The 6,632-nt window shown below is 40.4% G+C and overlaps 1 protein-coding gene across 1 annotated transcript in view; it reads right to left on the bottom strand.

Annotated features, from left to right (window-relative positions):
* The window catches only part of GTPBP3 (GTP binding protein 3, mitochondrial), a 223,619-nt gene extending 216,987 nt beyond the window's left edge, over positions 1–6,632 (bottom strand). The window contains exon 1 of the mRNA XM_069767688.1: positions 6,496–6,632. The gene's annotated coding sequence lies outside the window, so the exon portion shown is untranslated. The remainder of the gene's footprint in view (positions 1–6,495) is intronic.

The raw sequence follows: 6,632 nt of genomic DNA, 5'->3' as shown, positions 1-6,632 counted from the left end.
TATATATATTATTCCCATAAATACATTTCTTTATCTAAATAAAAAAAACAAACAATAAAAGTACACATATTTAGTATCGCCGCGTCCGTAACGACCCAACCTATAAAACTGGCCCACTAGTTAACCCCTTCAGTAAACACCGTAAGGAAAAAAAAAAAAAAAAAAACGAGGCAAAAAACAACGCTTTATTATCATACCGCCGAACAAAAAGTGGAATAGCACGCGACCAAAAAGACAGATATAAATAACCATGGTACCGCTGAAAGCGTCATATTGTCCCGCAAAAAAACAAGCCACCATCCAGCATCATCAGCAAAAAATTAAAAAAGTTATAGTCCTGAGAATAAAGCGATGCAAAAATAATTATTTTTTCTATAAAATAGTTTTTATCATATAAAAGCGCCAAAACATTAAAAAATTATATAAATGAGGTATCACTGTAATCGTACTGACCCGAAGAATAAAACTGCTTTATCAATTTTACCAAACGCGGAACGGTATAAACGCCTCCCCCAAAAGAAATTCTTGAATAGCTGGTTTTTAGTCATTCTGCCTCACAAAAATCAGAATAAAAAGTGATCAAAAAATGTCACGTGCCCGAAAATGTTACCAATAAAAATGTCAACTCGTCCCGCAAAAAAACAAGACCTCACATGACTCTGTGCACCAAAATATGGAAAAATTATAGCTCTCAAAATGTGGTAACGCAAAAAATATTTTTTGCAATAAAAAGCATCTTTTAGTGTGTGACGGCTGCCAATCATAAAAATCCGCTAAAAAACCCGCTATAAAAGTAAATCAAACCCCCCTTCATCACCCCCTTAGTTAGGGAAAAATAATTTTCTTTTAAAAATGTATTTATTTCCATTTTCCCACTAGGGTTAGGGCTAGGGTTAGGGCTAGGGTTAGGGCTAGGGTTAGGGTATGGGTTGGGGCTAGGGTTAGGGTTGGGGCTAGGGTTAAGGCTACAGTTAGGGTTGGGGCTAAAGTTAGGGTTAGGGTTGGGGCTAAAGTTAGGGTTAGGGTTTGGATTACATTTATGGTTGGGAATAGGGTTGGGATTAGGGTTAGGGGTGTGTCTGGTTTAGGGGTGTGTTTAGGGTTACCGTTGGGATTAGGGTTAGGGTGTGTTTGGATTAGGGTTTCAGTTATAATTGGGGGGTTTCCACTGTTTAAGCACATCAGGGGCTCTCCAAAAGCAACATGGCGTCCGATCTCAATTCCAGCCAATTCTGCGTTGAAAAAGTAAAACAGTGCTCCTTCCCTTCCGAGCTATCCCGTGTGCCCAAACAGGGGTTTACCCCAACATATGGGGTATCAGCGTACTCAGGACAAATTGGAAAACAAATTTTGGGGTCCAATTTCTCCTGTTACCCTTGGGAAAATACAAAACTGGGGGCTAAAAAATAATTTTTGTGGGAAAAAAAAGGATTTTTTATTTTCACGGCTCTGCGTTATAAACTGTAGTGAAACACTTGGGGGTTCAAAGTTCTCACAACATATCTAGATAAGTTCCTTGTGGGGTCTAGTTTCCAATATGGGGTCACTTGTGGGGGGTTTCTACTGTTTAGGTACATTAGGGGCTCTGCAAACGCAATGTGACGCCTGCAGGCCATTCCATCTAAGTCTGCATTCCAAATGGCGCTCCTTCCCTTCCGAGCCCCCCATGCGCCCAAACGGTGGTTCCCCCCCACATATGTGGTATCAGTGTACTCAGGACAAATTGGACAACAACTTTCAGGGTCCAATTTCTCCTGTTACCCTCGGGAAAATACAAAACTAGGGGCTAAAAAATAATTTTGGGGGGAAAGTTTTTTATTTTTATTTTCATGGTTCTGCGTTATAAACTGTAGTGAAACACTTGGAGGTTCAAAGTTCTCACAACACATCTAGATAAGTTCCTTGGGGGGTCTAGTTTCCAATATGGGGTCACTTGTGGGGGGTTTCTACTGTTTAGGTACATATGGGGCTCTGCAAACGCAATGTGATGGCTCCAGACCAATCCATCTAAGTCTGCATTCCAAATGATGCTCCTTCCCTTCCGGGCTCTGTCATGCGCTCAAACGGTGGTTCCCCCCACATATCGGGTATCAGCGTACTCAGGACAAGTTGGACAACAATATTTCGGGTGCAATTTCTCCTGTTACCCTTGGAAAAATACAAAACTGGAGGCTAAAAAAATAATTTTTGTGGAAAAAAAATATTTTTATTTGCGCGGCTCTGCGTTATAAACTGTAGTGAAACACTTGGGGGTTCAAAGCTCTCACATCACATCTAGATGAGTTCCTTAGGGGGTCTACTTTCCAAAATGGTGTCACTTGTGGGGGGTTTCTACTGTTTAGGTACATTAGGGGCTCTGCAAACGCAATGTGACGCCTGCAGACCATTCCATCTAAGTCTGCATTCCAAATGGCGCTCCTTCCGAGCCCTCCCATGCGCCCAAAAGTTGGTTGCCCCCCACATATGGGGTATCAGCGTACTCAGGACAAATTGTACAACAACTTTTGGGGTCCAATTTCTTCTCTTACCCATGGGAAAATAAAAAATTGGGGCGAAAAGATAATTTTTGTGAAAAAAATGATTTTTTATTTTTACGGTTCTGCATTATAAACTTCTGTGAAGCACTTGGTGGGTCAAAGTGCTCACCACACCTCTAGATAAGTTCCTTAGGGGGTCTACTTTCCAAAATGGTGTCACTTGTGGGGGTTTCAATGTTTAGGCACATCAGTGGCTCTCCAAACGCAACATGGTGTCCCATCTCAATTCCTGTCAATTTTGCATTGAAAAGTCAAACGGCGCTCCTTCCCTTCCGAGCTCTCCCATGCGCCCAAACAGTGGTTTACTCCCACATGTGGGGTATCGGCGTACTCAGGACAAATTGTACAACAACGTTTGGGGTCCATTTTCTCCTGTTACCCTTGGTAAAATAAAACAAATTGGAGCTGAAGTAAATTTTTTGTGAAAAAAAATTAAATGGTCATTTTTATTTAAAAATTCCAAAAATTCCCGTGAAACACCTGAAGGGTTAATAAACTTCTTGAATGTGGTTTTGAGCACCTTGAGGGGTGCAGTTTTTAGAATGGTGTCACACTTGGTTATTTTCTATCATGTAGACCCCTCATAATGACTTCAAATGAGATGTGGTCCCTAAAAAAAAAAATGAGAAATTGCGGGTCAACTTTTAACCCTTATAACTCCCTAACAAAAAAATTTGGGTTCCAAAATTGTGCTGATGTAAAGTAAACATGTGGGAAATGTTACTTATTAAGTATTTTGCGAGACATATCTCTGTGATTTAATTGCATAAAAATTAAAATTTGGAAAATTGCAAAATTTAAAAAATTTTCGCCAAATTTCCATTTTTTGTACAAATAAACGCAGGTAATATCAAAGAAATTTTTACCACTATCATGAAGTACAATATGTCATGAGAAAACAATGTCAGAATCACCGGGATCCGTTGAAGCGTTCCAGAGTTATAACCTCATAAAGGGACAGTGGTCAGAATTGTACAAATTGGCCCGGTCCATAACGTACAAACCACCTTTGGGGGTAAAGGGGTTAAAGGTTTGTCTCCCGGGAGTCATATACAGCACTCTTGGTATTACAAATAAGAAATAATGCTTGCCATTTTTAGTTATGGATGGAAAAGGGGGGGGGGGATGGTGAATAATACTATGCAACTATACTTATTTTATGTGTGTATTTGTATTATTTCTGTTCCTTATGCTGTTTAAAATAAAACTTAATAAAAGACTAAAGAAAAGCAGGTGTCTGTTTGGCTTTTCTGTAAGACAATGCTGAAATTTGTAGAACTGAAACAGCTAAATGTAATTGTGGAAGCCACAGTGTAGCTAATATGTGTGCATGGGGCAGCCAAGAATGCGTGGACATAATTATAGATACATTTGAGCATTTTGCTGATGCACAGTAAAGAGGCAAGACAGCACAGTGTTTAGGCCCATAAGTTTGGATTCACCCTCCTGCTTAATTCTTCCATACAGCAATTCAATGCTAGAAGGAAAGAATTATAGACCCAGAACGCTGCACAAGGGTCCCACAGGGCAGCAGAGTATCCTCTGGTGAGCCCAGAATCTAACGCAATAATGTGCCTCAAAGATCCCACAGAGGGCAAACCAAATTGAAAATGACTTTGGAGCCAAACAATTAACAATGCCGTCTACTTATGTAATGAGCCTGAATTGATATGCGCTGTTGACACGGAAAACGCAACATCTCCGTTGCAATTTAGAGAGACAAACACATGCTCCAAGTAGATGAGGTGCCAAAACAGTAGACCCCCTCCCATAAGTGACCTCATTTTACAAACTACACCTCTCAATGCACTGTAGGGGTGCAATGATCATATTGACACCACAGGTGTGTCATAGAATTTAATTGCATTGGACAGTGAAGAAAAAATGATTACATTTTTACAACCAAAATTTTGTTTTAGCCCCAGATTTTACATTTTTACACTGGAAAATGTATAAAAGTGTCACCAAAATTTGTCCCACAATTTCTGCTGAATGTAGAAATACCCCATATGTGGCTGTACAGTACAGCTTAGCCCAGGGGATGTGCCCAGGTCACAGCTAGAGGCAGGAGGAGCAGCGTCAATGCAAAAGACGTGGTCAGACGGCGACCAAAGTCTCTTATGCCCAGGGGCTGCCGTATTTGAGGTGTGTAAGTGTTGCCTCAGACACTTATGCATCCCCAAATGCAAATGGCAGCCCCCAGTGACTGTAATAAAAAATAATTGAAAAAAACATTCAAGCTGTACATTTAATTTTGTATTAAAATAATTGATAATTATTAATACCAAATTAAAAACGTGACACCTTCCCTTTAAACACTTCGGGCTACTAAAGCTGTGAAGTAGCCCCATCTTCCAATCACATCTCTTACCCCCCTGCTTGTACCATTACTGTTCCTATATATAAAGCACCTGCATCCTACACACCTGCTAGCATCCTACATGTCAATGACTGCCTTCTGGACACCTGTCAAATCAGCAATCTTTCCCATGATTGTGGAGCCTACTGAAACAGACTAATGGACCTTTTTAAACGCTTAGGAAGCCTTTGCAGGTGTTTTTTGTTAATTATTCTACTTTACTGAGATAATGACTTTTGGGTTTTCATTGGCTATAAGCCATAATCATCAACATTAACAGAAATAAACACTCTATTTGTAATGACTCTACATAATATATGAGTTTCACTTTTTGTATTGAAGAACTGAAATAAATTAATTTTTTGATGATATTCTAATTTAGTGAGAAATACTTGTACATCTGAAAACATGTCAAAAAAGCTGCTTTAGGAAAAACACAGCCAAGGCGTCTTGTTCTTCAAAAATGATGTGGGGACGTGTGCACATACCCTTCCAGCACCCTCTACTTCTTGTCCCTCCTGTCTTAAACTGCTGATTTCTGTCTGCTAATCTACACTGCAGCTATGTTTGTTCAGATTGGCTATCCAGCAAAGCTACAAGCCCAGAACATTCCCACTAAAAAGCAAAAATATATGTTGAGGATTTGGATTGATCTGCATTAGAGCCAATAGGCAACATTTATTTTGCAGTTTAATCAGGTTGTGCTGTAAACTGCACTGCTAAAATGTAAGTGATGTTATTCGATATTTTAGCTGTACAGTTCTTCACTGTGTAAAAGAGTACCTGTCATCAAAAAACGCTAGTAACCTGCAGATATGGGGTTAATCTATAGGTTAATAGCATCCTGAAGCCTTGCGGTGCAGGCACTGAAAGCCTCACTGCCTATAGGAAATTCCTCCCAGCCAACGGCTTTCAGTCATATTGGCACAGCAGTTGTAGCCACGCCCTGGCACTGACTGGCATCTGGCTCTATATAGATGCACTGCCGAGCCAGCTGTCAGTCAGTGCCAGGGCGTGGCTACAGCCGCCACTCATTATATACTGAGTAGTGACTGAAGCCACGCTTTTATGACTGAAAGCTTGAGGCTGCTGGTAGAAATAAAGTTAATTTCCTTCCAGCAGCGGAGCTTTCAGTGGGGCAACTGCATGGCTTCAGAATGCTATTAATCAACGGATTAATCTCATGTTTGCAGGCTAATAGTATTTTTTTATGGCAGGTTACCTTTAAGTGATTACAAAAGTGGCCATTGTCTCAAAATCATCTTCTGGTGAGGCCACAATTATTATTTGAAATTGGAGGAGAGGGCAATTTTTTGTCTGTTATAAAAAGGCTAAACAGGTGTGCAACGTTTAAAAAAATCTAGTGAAAATCACTCCAACTACCTCATTTATTTAGATATGCCTACGGTATGTGCACACAGAGTTTATTGAGGAGTCTTTTGGAGTGAGTCTGTAACAAGGGTACCGGGAGGGAAGTTGTGGCTGGGTCACTTAAAGACACAGTTCTGCTACAGAGTCCACTGAGCACACAGTCAGCAGGCACCCCCGGTCCCTTGTACATGTAAGATGTAAATGATGCAGTTTTTCCCCACAGTTTACCTGTTCTCCTTGTTCACTGCAGACCAAGCAATAAGAGTCCAGGGTCAACACTGGGGATCCAACAGGAAAAAGTTTTATTTTGTTGCTTTTCATAAAAAGGTGATGGTACAAGAAAGGGTAGTAGAAATCAGGCACAA

This window comes from Ranitomeya imitator, chromosome 1 (genome assembly GCF_032444005.1).
Source record: "Ranitomeya imitator isolate aRanImi1 chromosome 1, aRanImi1.pri, whole genome shotgun sequence".
Classification (NCBI taxonomy): domain Eukaryota; kingdom Metazoa; phylum Chordata; class Amphibia; order Anura; family Dendrobatidae; genus Ranitomeya; species Ranitomeya imitator.
The sequence above is the reverse complement of the archived record's forward strand: the minus strand, read 5'-3'. Positions and strand labels throughout refer to the sequence as shown.